General features: G+C 50.9%; 1 protein-coding gene across 1 annotated transcript in view; it reads right to left on the bottom strand.

The window, feature by feature from the left end:
• LOC142301342 (E3 ubiquitin-protein ligase RNF14-like) overlaps positions 1-14434 on the bottom strand; it is an 87464-nt gene extending 73030 nt beyond the window's left edge. The window contains exon 1 of the mRNA XM_075342338.1: positions 14253-14434. The gene's annotated coding sequence lies outside the window, so the exon portion shown is untranslated. The remainder of the gene's footprint in view (positions 1-14252) is intronic.
• Positions 14435-15103: the final 669 nt, after the last annotated feature.

Here is a 15103-nt window from a genome sequence, read left to right as displayed (position 1 = left end):
TATGGTGACGCTAATAATGTCGTCATCGCCGCTCACCATCTTGGTGGAGTCCTCAAAGTTTTGGCGGATGGTACATAGGTCGGACATCCATCTCCACTCCTCAGGTGTTATGTGTGGAGTTTGACCCATTTCCCGACGGCTTAGGTGATGCAGGTACTCAACAACTGCCCTCTTCTGCTCACATATCCTGACCAACATGTGCAGAGTTGAATTCCAACGCGTGGGGACATCACACACCAGTCTGTGAGCTGGAAGATGCAAATGGCGCTGAAAGCCGGCAAGGCCGGCTGAAGCAGTAGGTGACTTTCGAAAATGTGCAGACAGGCGGCGAACGTTTACCAGCAGATCAGACAGCTCTGGGTATGACTTTAGAAACCGCTGAACCACGAGGTTGAGCACATGGGCCACGCATGGAACATGTGTCAGCTGGCCTCGCCTCAAAGCCGCCACCAGGTTCCGGCCATTGTCACACACAACCTTTCCTGGCTTTAGGTTCAGAGGTGTGAGCCAGTGATCTGCCTGCTGTTTCAGAGCTGTCCACACCTCTTCTGCATTGTGGGGTTTGTCACCTATGCAGATTAGCTTCAGCACAGCCTGTTGCCACTTCGCCGAGGCAGTGCTGCAGTGCTTCTGTGTCGCCCTGGACAAGCCAGGGGCCACAGAGCACAACACTTACACACCCCACACTCCCTGCAGGCATATCATAGTCAAAACACAAAATCCTTGTTGCCTTCCCCAGGGGCTGTTGTCCACACCAGGGGGTGGAGCCAGGCGGTTGGTCTCCACCCACCAAGGAGGAGGGAAAACACAGGCAGTGAGAGTTAAGCTAAGGAAGTGGAAGGAGGAAAGTAGTAGATTGGAGAAAAGTGGCAGCAAAGAGCCTGAAGTTGGTCCGGGTGTGTGGCCCGGACAGGACAGCAAGGTTGGCAGGATGTGGTGACCGTCTGCAGTGGAGGCCGATTGGAGTCTGCCGTAAGGACCGTGGACGGGTGGTGACCCGGCCGTACCGGACCGGTATACAAAGAGAAGCCAGCACCATTGGCAGGGGCCTTTCGGATCCCGGCAAGGCTTGGTGTCGCCGTGAATTTGCCAAATCCGTTAGTGAAGGGGACCTCAGGGTTTCCAAACAGCCAAGTCCCGATAGAAGGCAACCGTCCAACCGTGAAGGGGAGACACCGCCACCGCCAAGGGCAACCGTCTCCCAGGGCCAGCGCCTGTGGGCAAAAGGGGCTCCTCCGGCCCATATCCAGGTCGGGGAGCGGGTTACCGGTGGGAAACCATCACTACCAACACTGAACTTAGGTGCAGGGAGAGACAGTCATCACTAACCTGCAGGGAGGAACAACCGCAGCCGTCCGAGGGACCCGTCCATCCAGCCACTTGTTTTACCGTGAACTGTGTCATCATCATTGGGCTGAGTGAGTACCTCCGTGCCGTGCGGCACAGCGCTGCCCCTGCGACCCTGCACCTCATCAGGCCCCGAAACCCACCTGTCATCCATCTCTACCCCATCACCGGGCCCCGGGACAACCAACCCCCCTACCCACGGAGGGGAGAAATAACAACAAAGCTGCTCCCTGTCACAGGCTCCCGGGATCCCCGTCCAGAGCAGCGGTGGTGTCCACACAATCACCACAACCGTGGGTGGCGTCACGGACAATATCCCCAAAACCCAAACGACCCCTTTTCACTCACGGGCGATGAGCGCCGCTCGAGTCCCCGGGATCCGGCCATCGCTCGAGCCACCGAGCAGCAGCAGCCGTAGAGCAGCGGCAGCCGGACCCGAGCAGTGGGAGAGCGCAGCGTCCCCTCCTCCGCCCGCGACACTTCCAGCTTGGGACTGGTGTAGAGGGTAAAGTGGATGAGGATGCGCAGGAGGAGGAGGAGGCTGAGGAGCATGACATTCCGGAGCTGTAGAGTGTGGGTGAAACCCTGACTGAGGTAGGGCCTGCAAAACTTGGTGTGTGAAGGACGTGTTCCGTCCCTCGCTCAGACTGGGTCCCAGCTTCCACAATATTAACCCAGTGTGACGTCAACGAGATGTAGCGGCCTTGCCCACATGCACTTGTCCACGTGTCTGTGGTTAGGTGGACTTTGGCTGAAACAGCGTTGTTCAGGGCACGTGTGATGTTTTGTGACACGTGGTTATGCAATGCGGGGACGGCACACCGGGAGAAATAGTGGCGGCTGGGGACCGAGTAACGTGGGACAGCTGCCACCATCAGGTCGCGGAATGCTTCTGTCTCAACCAGCCTAAAAGGCAACATTTCCAGCGCATTCAGTCGCGAAATGTTAGCATTTAGAAGTGTGGCATGTGGGGCGTTGGCAGTGTATTTGCGCCTGCGTTCAAAGGTTTGCTGAATGGATAACTGAACGCTGCGCTGGGACAAGGACGTGCTTGATGATGGTGTTATTTCTGCGTGGGAAACTGCAGGTGCAGGGCCGGAGGAGGCTTGTTCGCGGGCAGCATGGACAGGGGATTGGCTCGCATGCACAACAAGCGAAGACATAGCAGTGACATCAGCAAGCACTGCTCCTCGACTCTGTTGTACATCCCACAAAGTCGGGTGCTTGGCTGACATGTGCCTGATCATGCTGTTGGTGGTCAGGCTGCTAGTTTTGGTACCCCTGCTGATGCTGGCACGGCAGGTGTTGCAAATGGCCTTTTTAGAATCATCTGGAGCCAACTTAAAAAACTGCCAGACTCGGGAAGACCTAACATTTGTACAGGCACCTTGTGTCGTGTTGTTCCGGGGAACAGTTGCCTGACGTCTGCCTGGGGCCACCACCCTGCTTCTTACTGCCTGTTGGGATGCTACGCCTCCCTCCCCCTGTGCACTGCTGTCCTCGCTCTGCATATCCTCCTGCCAGGTTGGGTCAGTTACTGGATCATCCACCACGTCGTCTTCCTCTTCCGCACCCTGCTCCTCCTTACTTCCTGACAATTGTGTCTCATCATCGTCCACCCCTTGTTGAGACACGTTGCCAACTTCGTGAGAACGTGGCTGCGCAAATATTTGGGCATCTGTACATACAATCTCGTCATGGCCCACTTCAACAGGAGCTGGCGAGAGGCCAGAATGTGTGAATGGAAACGTGAACGAACAGCTCTTCCGAGTGTCCAAGTGTGGGATCAGTAATGTCCGTGGACGTGTACTCGGCCTGGTGGTAGGAAGGAGGATCAGGTTCTGAAATGTGCGGTGCAGTATCACGGCTACTGACACTTGACCGTGTGGAAGACAGAGTGTTTGTGGTGGTGCCAATATGACTGGAAGCATTATCTGCTATCCAACTAACAACCTGTTGACACTGGTCTTGGTTCAAGAGCGGTGTACTGCTGCGGTCCCCAAGAATTTGGGACAGGACGTGCGAGCGAGTAGATGTTGCCCTTTGTTGTGGCGAAATTAGAGCTTGCCCACGACCTCGGCCTCTGCCTGCACCACCATCACGTCCACTTCCTTGTTCGTTGACAACGCCCTTGCGCATTTTGCAATGCTGTGCTGATGTGTATTCACTAGACTTGTGCGTTATATCCAAGTTTTTGCAAAACGCACACAAGTGCAGCGGAAAGCTGCCACCAACAGGCACACACGTGCGGTTTTTAAATGCAAGCACGGAGGCACTAAGAACCTAACAGGTCTCTATCCAGGGACAACGTGGAGCCTCCCAATTTTTGGCTGCCCTGCCAAAGGGCTATACTACAATAGACCCACTTCCTTACAATGGGCACTTCAGGTTTACAGGCCCTCATGCACATCTCTATCCAGGGACAATGTGGAGCCTCCCAATTTTTGGCTGCCCTGCCAAAGGGCTATACTACAATAGACCCACTTCCTTACAATGGGCACTTCAGGTTTACAGGCCATCATGCACGTCTCTATCCAGGGACAACGTGGAGCCTCCCAATTTTTGGCTGCCCTGCCAAAGGGCTATACTATAATACACCCACTTCCTGACAATGGACACTTAATGTTTTGAGGCCCTCATGCACGTCTCTATCCAGGGACAACGTGGAGCCTCCCAATTTTTGGCTGCCCTGCCAAAGGGCTATACTACAATAGACCCACTTCCTTACAATAGGCACTTCAGGTTTACAGGCCCTCATGCACATCTCTATCCAGGGACAACGTGGAGCCTCCCAATTTTTGGCTGCCCTGCCAAAGGGCTATACTACAATAGACCCACTTCCTTACAATGGGCACTTCAGGTTTACAGGCCATCATGCACGTCTCTATCCAGGGACAACGTGGAGCCTCCCAATTTTTGGCTGCCCTGCCTAAGGGCTATACTACAATAGACCCACTTCCTTACAATGGGCACTTCAGGTTTACAGGCCCTCATGCACGTCTGTATGCAGGGGCATTGGTGAACCTCACAATTTTGGACTGCCCTGGCAAAGGAAAATACTACAAAGACTCACTTCCTCAAAATGGGCACATTAGACTCAGAGGCCTTCATGTACGTCTCTTCTCAGGGACATCGGAGTGCCACACAATGTTTTACGTAAAATCTTTCATGTATTAATCTCAAAAAGTAACATACATTAGCTCTATCTCACTATTGGGTATGTGCCCTTAACATTTCCGCCATGAAAATTCATTTTGGTGTCATTTTTGAAGGTTTTCTGGTGAGTCCGTAAAAATGGCGTAAAACGCGGACAAAATTGTTCACAGCTGTGACTTTTGAGTGATAAATGCTTCAAGGGATCTTCCCCATGCTGTTGCCATGTCATTTGAGCACTCTTCTGAGACTTTTGTGCCATTTTTAGGGTTTCTACATGCTGCCGGGGGTCATTTCACAAAAATACTCGGGTCTCCCATAGGATAACATTGGGCTCGGTGCTCGGGCCGAGTACACGAGTATCTTGGGATGCTCGGCCCGAGCCTCGAGCACCCGAGCTTTTTAGTACTCGCTCATCACTATTCTTCACCTTTTTGTGGACCACCATTCCAGACTTGTGTAACATGCGTAGCACAGTGCTTTCATGGATGTCTGTGATCTCACTATTATGAAGCATACGAGCCGCTTCCACTGTTGTGTTTGTCGTGCTAGAACTATTAGACCTTGTGATGAGCTGACTTGTTGATTCCAATGTTTTTCCTGGACAGCCACCTCTTGGCTTTTGAATAGATGGACGAACTTCATTTCATATCCTTCTAACTGTCATAGCACTCACATGATGCAGTTTGGTAATTTTCTTGGCCAAGAGACCAAATGAATGATGTTAAATTATGCTGTTTCTCTTTTATTGGGAAATCCTCTTCAAGGCTGTTCTTCAATTCAAACCAGTTACTTTTTGCCTGGGAATTAACCTAATAACACACTATCAGGGAATGTAAGATCAGGTTGCAATTTGTAGTATAAAGGAAAACAAAGATTTTTCAAGCACCAGGAGCAAAACGGTAACAATGTAGTGACATGACAAGAATCTGCAGAAATAATCCTATGCTAAATAGTTGCAAATTAAATTTACATATGAGATAGCCAAGATGATTGTCTATAAAATGAAGATAGTCTCACACTCAAAGCTGTAGTGGATGGTGAGATATGGAGCCTGAAAGTCAAAAGTTCAAAACATTGTTACTCTTTTGCTTGTTAGTGTATATGTGAAGTGCCATATTGATTGACTTTTTTCTACAAGCACCTTATGTAATATGCATCTTTATTGGTAAAGGAATAGCCCAGACTGATGCCCCAAAGGGACTCAAGGGAGGGCAGCATGACTAGGAGGGATGCCAGGCCATAGGGTCAGTAAGGGGTTAATGTAGAAAGTTAGTTTGAGCGGGAAATCTGGGGGTGGAACTAAGGGGCAGTTAGGACTAGGGGTCAGTTTGATTGGTCAGGGGGTGGTGCTGTTGGGGGGTCGTATATAGGTCAGGTCAAAGGGTGGGAGGGCATTCTTACCTGGACGGTGACTGGAATCGTTGGAGCGTCTGGATCCTGAAGATGGAAGACCTCATGGCACAGATGAAGAGGATGGTGGAGCAGCGTGGACAGCGGTGGATGAAGGAGCAGCTGCAGCGATGGACCGGCGATGGCGCTGAAGATGGGAACCCCCTGTCTCCGAAGCGGCAGCGAAGATCGCGGCCTCCGGAGCGCCTCAGCCCAGAGATGACACCGAGGAGCCGGCAGCAGAGACGGAGCCCCAGTGGAGGACGTGCGGCGGCAGCGGCGGTGGATCCAGGAGTCGGGACGTCGCGAGGCCTAGGCCGGAAGTCGGGCAGCGGGCATCAAGGCAGCGGGGCGGTGAATGACGTGGCCGGCCTCCCCTCCACTTCCGGTTCGTCAGTGGTGACGCGCGCGTCGCGGTCACCTGACCCGGCGCGCTCACCTGACCCGCCGCGCTCACCTGGCCCGCCGCGCTCACCTGGCCCGCCGCACTCACCTGGTCCGCCGCACTCACCTGGTCCGCCGCAGTCGCGTGGGTCGGCGCGGTCACGTGGGTTGACGCGGTCACATGGGCCGGCGCGGTCATGTGGGTCGGCGCGGTCACGTGGGCCTGCGCGGTCACAGGTCTAGGATGAGGCTGCATTGGCCCCTGCAGCACGTACAGGGAAACGAGCGGTGCCTATGCAGGTGCATAGGGCTCCAGTGCCGGCGGTGGATCCCATATGGAGATGGCCCGGATCAGCGGGGCCTGGCCTTATGGACCGGAGGACGGACGGCGACAGGATGACGTTGGGGACTGCAGGAGCGCGCGGGGATGCTGACCGGCATGCCCCAGGCAGGGATTATACGGAGACGCCAGCTTCTGGATCGTCGCGGACGGCGCTGAGGACAAGTGGTTCTGCGGGCGGACGGGGTCAAAGGTCGAGCCTGCCGGACGGCGGGTTCCCTGGACCTGGGTCCAGTGAGGAGGAGGACGCCATCTCTGAGGAGGACGTCGCGGAGGACGACACCAGGTACCATATCGTTGACGACGTCGAACCAGCTGGAGTGCGACGCGGAGGACATGTGACGGCTGTTTCGGGATCTGCTCGGAGTCAGCCTGGTAAGACCACGGTTTTTCCTATTTCTCGTATGACTGGTTTGGCAGTGGATGGTGAGTCTGGTGATATGAGTGGCGTGCATGGCTTGAATGTGGTTGGTGGTATGGGCGGTTTGCCTGGTGGCCCGAGTGGTGGGCAGAGTATGAATGTGGGGCCGGGTGACGGCAGCATGGCATCCGAGTTGCTGCGGTTGGTTAGGGGTTTATTTGCCCCCGTGGGGGGCCCTAGCATGGTGTGGCAGGGAGCAGCTGGTGCGACGGTTCAGGATGTGGTGGCTCCCGCGCCCGGCGCGGTGGCCAGTGGAAATGTTGTTAGTGAGCCGGTGGTGGCGGCTCCCGCTGCCGCAGCTGCTGCTGCAGTGGATGTTGTTCGTTTAGATGACAAGGTGAGAGGAGAAGTGTATGTCTGCTTTGATGGGCCGTTGGGGGCGCATTTGAAGCAGGAGATTAGGGAGAAAATATGGAAGGACGAATATGTTGAAATATTCTCTTTACTTCCGTTGGAGAAGTTTAACCTGGATCGGGTTAAACCGGATGAGAGCAAAAAGGATGAGGAAGAGCGGCGGCGTTATCGCCTTATTCCTCGCAATTTTCAGAATTGGCTGCAGGCATTTGTGATACTGGCCAGTGTGGTGGGGGAAAAGGCTCCGGATAACTGTTCGGCGCTTTTTTGTTATCTGGAGTCTATCTGTCAGGCATATAGGACCTATGGGGGGACTGCTTGGCTAAGATATGACGAGCAGTTTTGCCAGAGGAAAGCGGTCAGACCCAGTTTACGGTGGGACCACAAAGAAATCAGTCTATGGATGCAGCTGATGGCTGCACCGAAGTCGGCATCGCAGTCCTTTCCAGGGGGTTCCGGCGAGGGATCATTTGACACCTCGCCGGGGCCCAAAAAGGGCGTTTGCAGGCAGTTCAATGAAAAGGACTGCCACTTTGGGTCCTCCTGCCGATTTAAGCACGAATGTTCGGGCTGTGGCGGCGCCCATAGTTATCTCAAGTGCTTCCGGAAGGGAAAAGGGAAGGCCGCAGAGTCTTCGTCAAAAAGGGAGGACCCCAGTGAGGGTAGATCGGATGGCGCCGTTTCTAAGTAGATACCCGGATCGGGTGACGGCGGAGTTGTTGAGTGAAGGTTTTCGTTTTGGTTTTAAGATACCGTCAGTTGTTAAGCCTGGCGAGATTCGTTTGAAAAATTTACAGTCGACTCGCTTCCATGGTGATATAGTGGCAGATAAGTTACGGAAGGAGGTGGAATTGGGACGGATGGCAGGCCCCTTTGATGATCCTCCATTGCCTGACTTGGTGGTGTCCCCGTTGGGGTTGGTCCTAAAAAAGGAACCTAACAAGTTTCGGCTGATTCACCATTTGTCCTATCCTACTGGCAGGTCGGTGAATGACGGTATTGATCCTGAGCTGGTTTCAGTTTCGTATGTTCGTTTTGATAGGGCAGTGGAATGGCTAAGGAAGTTGGGTCGTGGTTCGCTTTTGGCAAAAACGGATGTGGAAGCCGCCTTCCGTCTGTTACCGGTGTACCCGGACAATTTTCACCTGTTGGGGTGTTGGTGGGAGGACAAGTTTTATGTAGATTGTTGTTTGCCGATGAGCTGTTCAATTTCATGTTCTTATTTTGAGAAGTTTAGCTGTTTTTTGGAGTGGGTAATTAAGGAGGAGGCGGGCTTGGATTCAGTGTTGCACTACTTGGATGACTTTTTGTGCATGGGGTCTGCTAGATCCCTACAGTGTTCCCTTGTGCTTCGGACAGTTGAGCAGGTTGCTCGCCGCTTTGGCGTTCCGTTGGCGCCTGAAAAGACGGAGGGTCCGGTTATGGTTTTGAAATTTCTGGGAATTGAGTTAGATACAGTTGCCATGGAGTGCCGCTTGCCGGAGGACAAGCTGGGGGATTTGAGGCGTTGTGTTCAAATGGCCATGGAGATGGGTCAGCCTTGTCCAGTTACCAATTCGTCTGTATCTTTCGGAGGTGCCTGCAGTGTTGCGGTCTCAGAGAGGCTGAGTTCGCATCGCATTCCTTTCGGATTGGGGCTGCGACTCAGGCGGCTCGCTGGGGCCTGGGCGCGCAGGCTCTCCGTAAGATTGGACGCTGGGAATCGGCTAGGTATAGATCCTATGTGCAGCCAACCTTGTTGTAAGATGTTGGGGGGGGGTCAGGTCGGGGGCGGTATTTGCGTGGTCCTCATTACCCCTTTTCTTCCCCATGTCCCCCCCCCTCCTCCCCTCCATGTTGTCACCTTTTTGTCTCGTAGGTTTACCATTGTTGGTGTGGGTGCTCGGTCACTCGTATGTGTATTGGGGTGCTTTTCGTGCGGGAGTAAGACCGGACGGCCGTCAGTTGGGGGTTCCCAGGGAAAAGGCAACAGTGCGATGGATCGGCATCAGGGGTATGCTGTGGAGTGAAGTGTTGCCTACCTGGCGCCACCATGCAGAGTTGGATAGACCACTGGACGTGGTAGTGCTACACGCGGGTGGAAATGACTTGAGTCTTCGGGCTTCCAGGGACCTGATCCAAGATATAAAGTGCGACTGCCTGCGGCTCTTGTCATCCCACCTGGGTCTAGTGATCGTGTGGTCCGATATTGTTGCGCGGCAGGCATGGTGGCGCGCCAGGTCGGTGGAGGCTGTTAACAGAGCGCAAAGTAAAGTGAATCGTGAGATTGGGCGTTTTGTTTCTCGGGTCGGGGGTGTCTCTGTTCGGCACCCGGAGTTGGAATCTTGTTGCTGTGGGACGGGGTCCATTTAAATTCGGTGGGGAATGATATCTGGGCCTTAGGGCTTATGGAAGGGGTCGAGAAGGCTTTGGTGTTGTGGGAGGACTCGCGCACACAAGGGGTCATGTGCACTCGTGGTGGCAGAAAGGAGGGGGGGTGTCTGAAGGTGGGGGTTTGCACAGAGGAGAGGACGGAACCCAGTGCCGGAGCGGGTTACCTCTAGCGGTGCAATTGTTTGGTGAAACGGGTCCTTGCTGGGTTGAGTCTCAGCGGGACATGGTGTGGGCAACATCTGGCCAGGGCTCTCGAGTCGGTGTGTTGCGCCTGAGGGTCAGGAGGTGGGCCAATGTTGCAAGGAACAGTTTGGTCAACCTTCAGTTACCCCCCCTCCTTTTTCGGGTGTTCTTCAATGAAGATTTGTAATGTTATATGGCTTATGTTTTGTTATTAATAAATGGGGCTGCTGTGGCCTTTATATCCAATGTCACGCAGTGTTTTGTGTTTATTTTAGATAAGAACCCTGGTGGGTAGGGGGTGTTGGGTGAAGGATAAGGCCTTCAGTCAGACATTCCGGAGTCAAGGAATAGCCCGGACTGCTGCCCCAAAGGGGCTCAAGGGAGGGCAGCATGACTAGGAGGGATGCCAGGCCATAGGGTCAGTAAGGGGTTAATGTAGAAAGTTAGTTTGAGCGTGAAATCTGGGGGTGGAACTAAGGGGCAGTTAGGACTAGGGGTCAGTTTGATTGGTCAGGGGGTGGTGCTGTTGGGGGGTCGTATATAGGTCAGGTCAAAGGGTGGGAGGGCATTCTTACCTGGACGGTGACTGGAATCGTTCCCGCCCGCCCTGATGGTGGATTCAACATCGTCGACAAAGAGGAGGAAGATCGTAATTTGTCGCAGCGGCGGAAAGGAGGGGGGTGTCTGAAGGTGGGGGTTTGCACAGAGGAGAGGACGGAACCCAGTGCCGGAGCGGGTTACCTCTAGCGGTGCAATTGTTTGGTGAAACGGGTCCTTGCTGGGTTGAGTTTCAGCGGGACATGGTGTGGGCAACATCTGGCCAGGGCTCTCGAGTCGGTGTGTTGCGGCTGAGGGTCAGGAGGTGGGCCGATGTTGCAAGGAACAGTTTGGTCAACCTTCAGTTACCCCCCCTCCTTTTTTGGGTGTCCTTCAATGAAGATTTGTAATGTTATATGGCTTATATTTTGTTATTAATAAATGGGGCTGCTGTGGCCTTTATATCCAATGCCACGCAGTGTTTTGTGTTTATTTTAGATAAGAACCCTGGTGGGTAGGGGGTGTTGGGTGAATGATAAGGCCTTCAGTCAGACATTCCGGAGTCATGGCTTTACCTGTTGGTTAATTATAGGTCCTGATTGATTTTATATGCCATAAGAAGGTACAGTCCTCAGTGAGTGGGGGCACCATTATTACAATTTTGAGGGAAGAATTTTAGAATGACTGCAGGCCCCCATCCCAACAGTCTACCTGATTATGGATCTTGGGTAGCCTCTTTGAATCTGTTTGGCTATATGTCTTTAATGTCTTTAATGACTATTCATAGTCATGAATTGTAGTTCATATAATTTTTTTGATTAATAAACATTTAAAATTTTAGTGGGGCTTTTTTTTTGTCCTATTGCCCCTGTTATGTTAATGAAGAAATTTCTCTGAATGTGAGCTTATAAGACTGAAAAAAAGCTACATGTCCTGATCTTTTTTTCCCTCAACATTTTTATTGACGTTTTTTTCTTTTATAACATCACATACACAATTTTAAAACTATAAAAGGAAAAAATTTAATTTATGAAAAAATTAAATTGAATATGTCTTAGTTTTATGTTCTGGAGTTCAAATGGGGAGGGTAAGGAAAACGGGGAAGAGGTCTAACAAAATTATAATACACAAAAACATCTACTAAAACATAGAAAGGTTGTGCCGAGTTCTCACAATACACTCCTTAGTGCTTTAATAGTATCCACTTCTGACACCTTAATTGAAAGTTAGACTGTTGCTTGTAGAATGAATATTAATCTGTTGATACTTCCTATCTTTATTACCTGAGAGTCAAATCCCTTTTTCTTAGACTATCATACATTTTTTTACCTACTTGTTCTTTTTGATATTAATAAATATTGAAGAAAGAACCCTAATGGGTAGTGAACATCTCTCTATAGAAAACCCTTAGGTAATAGACTATCAAGAGGGTCAAGGTTCTTGGCGGGGCATGACTCTGGAGCATTTCACCCAAATTCTTTATATCAGTTAGTCCAAGATATCAGGGTGTGGCCTAAATGTCTACAGTTGTCTGCAGCAGGTAATGTACAATAAGACATGAAATTAGGTTATATGCCCCTGCAGTTCACTGTCTAGCTCTCCTTCATCCAGCTTACAATATGAGCCACTTCCCCTTTGCGCCGGGGCTTGCAGTATGGCACATGTTGTGACTTCACTTTGACATGTGCCATGACGTTAGAGACCTAGTTGGCACGGTATTAAGGTTGCTAAGGAAAAAGTTGCATGATGGATGAAGGAAGAAAGAAAAAAGACAGTAAGGTGGGTCGTGATGGTAATGGGACAGTTGGGCAGCTATTAAATGAAATTAACTTTGTGCTTCCTAGCAGCTGCTTCCTTTCAGTCACAGAGGAATGAAAGGACCGGCTTAAGTAACTACTTAGTACCTAGTGAGTGGCGGTTGTAATGAAGCCCTGGCACATTGATGGATAGTAGTTTCTACACTGCTGTTTGTCAATTTGCCAGGGCTTCATTACAACCGCTACTCACTGTATACTTAGTGGTTACTGACGCTGTGACAAACATGCCGCTATGACTGAAAGCTAGAGACTACCAGGTGGATTAACCTTCATTTCCTCCCGAGAACCGGGCTTTAAGTACAGTGGCCGAACAGATTTTAAGTTGCTGATCAACCCCATTTCCAGGTTATTAGCATTTGGGAACATTGCTGGTTCCATTTAATAACAAGTGATAGGATCATACCGCTCCAGTCTGTGAGATACTCAATAGTCAGTCCATATATAAACCAGTAAGCGTGTAACAAAGGGCACACAGCCTGGTGACGCAGCACTTTCTTCCTCCGAGGCTGCCAGTGAATATTAATGGACTTGGAATATGTCACTGAGATTTTCCAGACTTACGTAACTAAAGATGATGACTCACCCTGTGATGGAAACTTCTCTGAAACATTCTCATAAATAATTACATCACTTTACAAAAACAATTCATTTGGTGCAGGGTGTGAAATGATTCTGTATGTGTATACCAGTATCATTCAGACAATAAAACATTGCAATCACTCCTGTCCCTGTAAGGCTACTTTCACACATCCGGTTTGAGCCCTGCGGCTCAATCCGGCTGTGAAAACTATGCAACGGATGCGGTGAAAACACCGCATCCTTTGCATCAGTTTTTACATGCGGCCGGTCCGGTTTTTTCCGGTTGCGGCATGCTACTGAGCATGCGCAGTGGAAAATACCGCATGCGGCGACCGGATGCGGTTTTTTTCCGCATCGCGCCGCATCCGGCCTCCATAGGGATGCATTGAAAAATGCGCCGCAGCGGCCGGATGTGGCGCGATGCGGTGTTTTTTGCCGGAGCAAAAAACGTTGCAGGGTACGTTCGATCCGGCCGCCGCATCGGCTAAATCTGCCGCATGCGGCAAAAACCGGACCGAACGCAAGCCCCTACGGCACAATGCGGCACTAATGTAAGTCAATGCAAAAAAAAACCGCAATCGGCGTTACAAAAGCCGGTTGCGGTTTTTCTGCAGAACGCCGTATTGTGCCGCAGAGCAAAAATCCGGATGTGTGAAAGTACCCTAATATCTTTACGCAATTTATGTACAGAAAAACAAAATAGTCTTTTAAAAACTGAATTATATGAAGCCTTAGTAATGTTCTCTTAGGCTACTTTCACACATCCGGTTTGAGCACTGCGGCTCAATCCGGCTGTGAAACCTATGCAACGGATGCGGCGAAAACACCGCATCCGTTGCATAAGTTTTTACATGCGGCCCGTCCGTTTTTTTCCGGTTGCGGCATGCTACTGAGCACGCGCAGTGGAAAAAAACGCATGCGGCGACCGGATGCGTTTTTTTCCGCATCGCGCCGCATCCGGCCTCCATAGGTATGCATTGAAAAATGCGCCGCAGCGGCCGGATGCGGCGCGATGCGGTGTTTTTTGCCGGAGCAAAAAACGTTGCAGGGAACGTTCGATCCGGCCGTGGCATCGGCTAAATCTGCCATATGCGGCAAAAACCGGACCGAACGCAAGCCCCTGCGGCACAATACGGCACTAATGTAAGTCTATGCAAAAAAAAACCGCAACCGGCGTTACAAAAGCCGGTTGCGGTTTTTCTGCAGAACGCCGTATTGTGCCGCAGAGCAAAAATCCGGATGTGTGAAAGTAGCCTAAGCTAACCAGCAGCACAAGCCTGTCATGTCATGACACTTCGTAGACATAGTCCATACCCTTGCCATTAAGGACTACCAGAGCCCCCCATGAGCACTAGCACTCCCAGCCACTTACCTCTCCTTATGGATGCCCACCTAGATATCAGATTGTGCTGTAACCTCTCACGCTATGTCTTGAAGTGTACGTGTGTCTGAATAGGGAGGAAGACTCTGGGTCTGTGACGTACTTGGAAAAAGAGGAGGCTTTATGATGGAGAACACTGAGCTGTGCACACCCAGCCCGACTATGTGACCAAGGCTGGCTCAGGGTTAAAGTGACTGTACTATGTAATACAATATAACAAATGAGCTCATCTGGACACAGGCCACTGACTGTTTACTCATGCAAATCAGGAAGGCATAATACAGTGTACACAGTAGACAGGGAGGGGCAGTATCAGCCATGTTACCTACCAGAGAATGTTCCATTCCGAAATCCATATATACTTTTAAGTGTTTGCCTTTCTGTATGTTCACTGATTTATAAAAGAACTGAGAGTCCTCAGTGGTTGATACCTTTTAATGGCTAAATAAAAAGATGGTAATAATAGCAAGCTTTCAAGACTACTCAGGTCTCTTCATTAGGCTCAGTATAACACAATTTACAAGGAGACATTGTTGTATTAAACATTTAATAGTGTAAGGCCCTCCAAAGTAGCCATGTTGTAAATAGCTGCTGTGTTTTTTATTTATTTTTTAACAAGCAACTACTTGATGTTACAGAACTGTAGTTTCAGCCGCTAAACTATGTGGCTATTACAATTGGCATAAAATAATCAAGCAATTATTTTGCAAGTAAATAAGACTGTGGCTGCAACATGGCATTTTAGTTTGTCCTGATCTTTAGGCTTCATTCACACCGCTATGTGTTCGAGCATGGACCTCAACGCTTAGACCGGTCATGGGTTTCCTGATTCCAAACTCAGC

Source organism: Anomaloglossus baeobatrachus, chromosome 4, assembly GCF_048569485.1.
Source record: "Anomaloglossus baeobatrachus isolate aAnoBae1 chromosome 4, aAnoBae1.hap1, whole genome shotgun sequence".
NCBI classification, from domain to species: domain Eukaryota; kingdom Metazoa; phylum Chordata; class Amphibia; order Anura; family Aromobatidae; genus Anomaloglossus; species Anomaloglossus baeobatrachus.
Note: the sequence above shows the minus strand (reverse complement) of the source record. Positions and strands in the feature narration are given on the sequence as shown.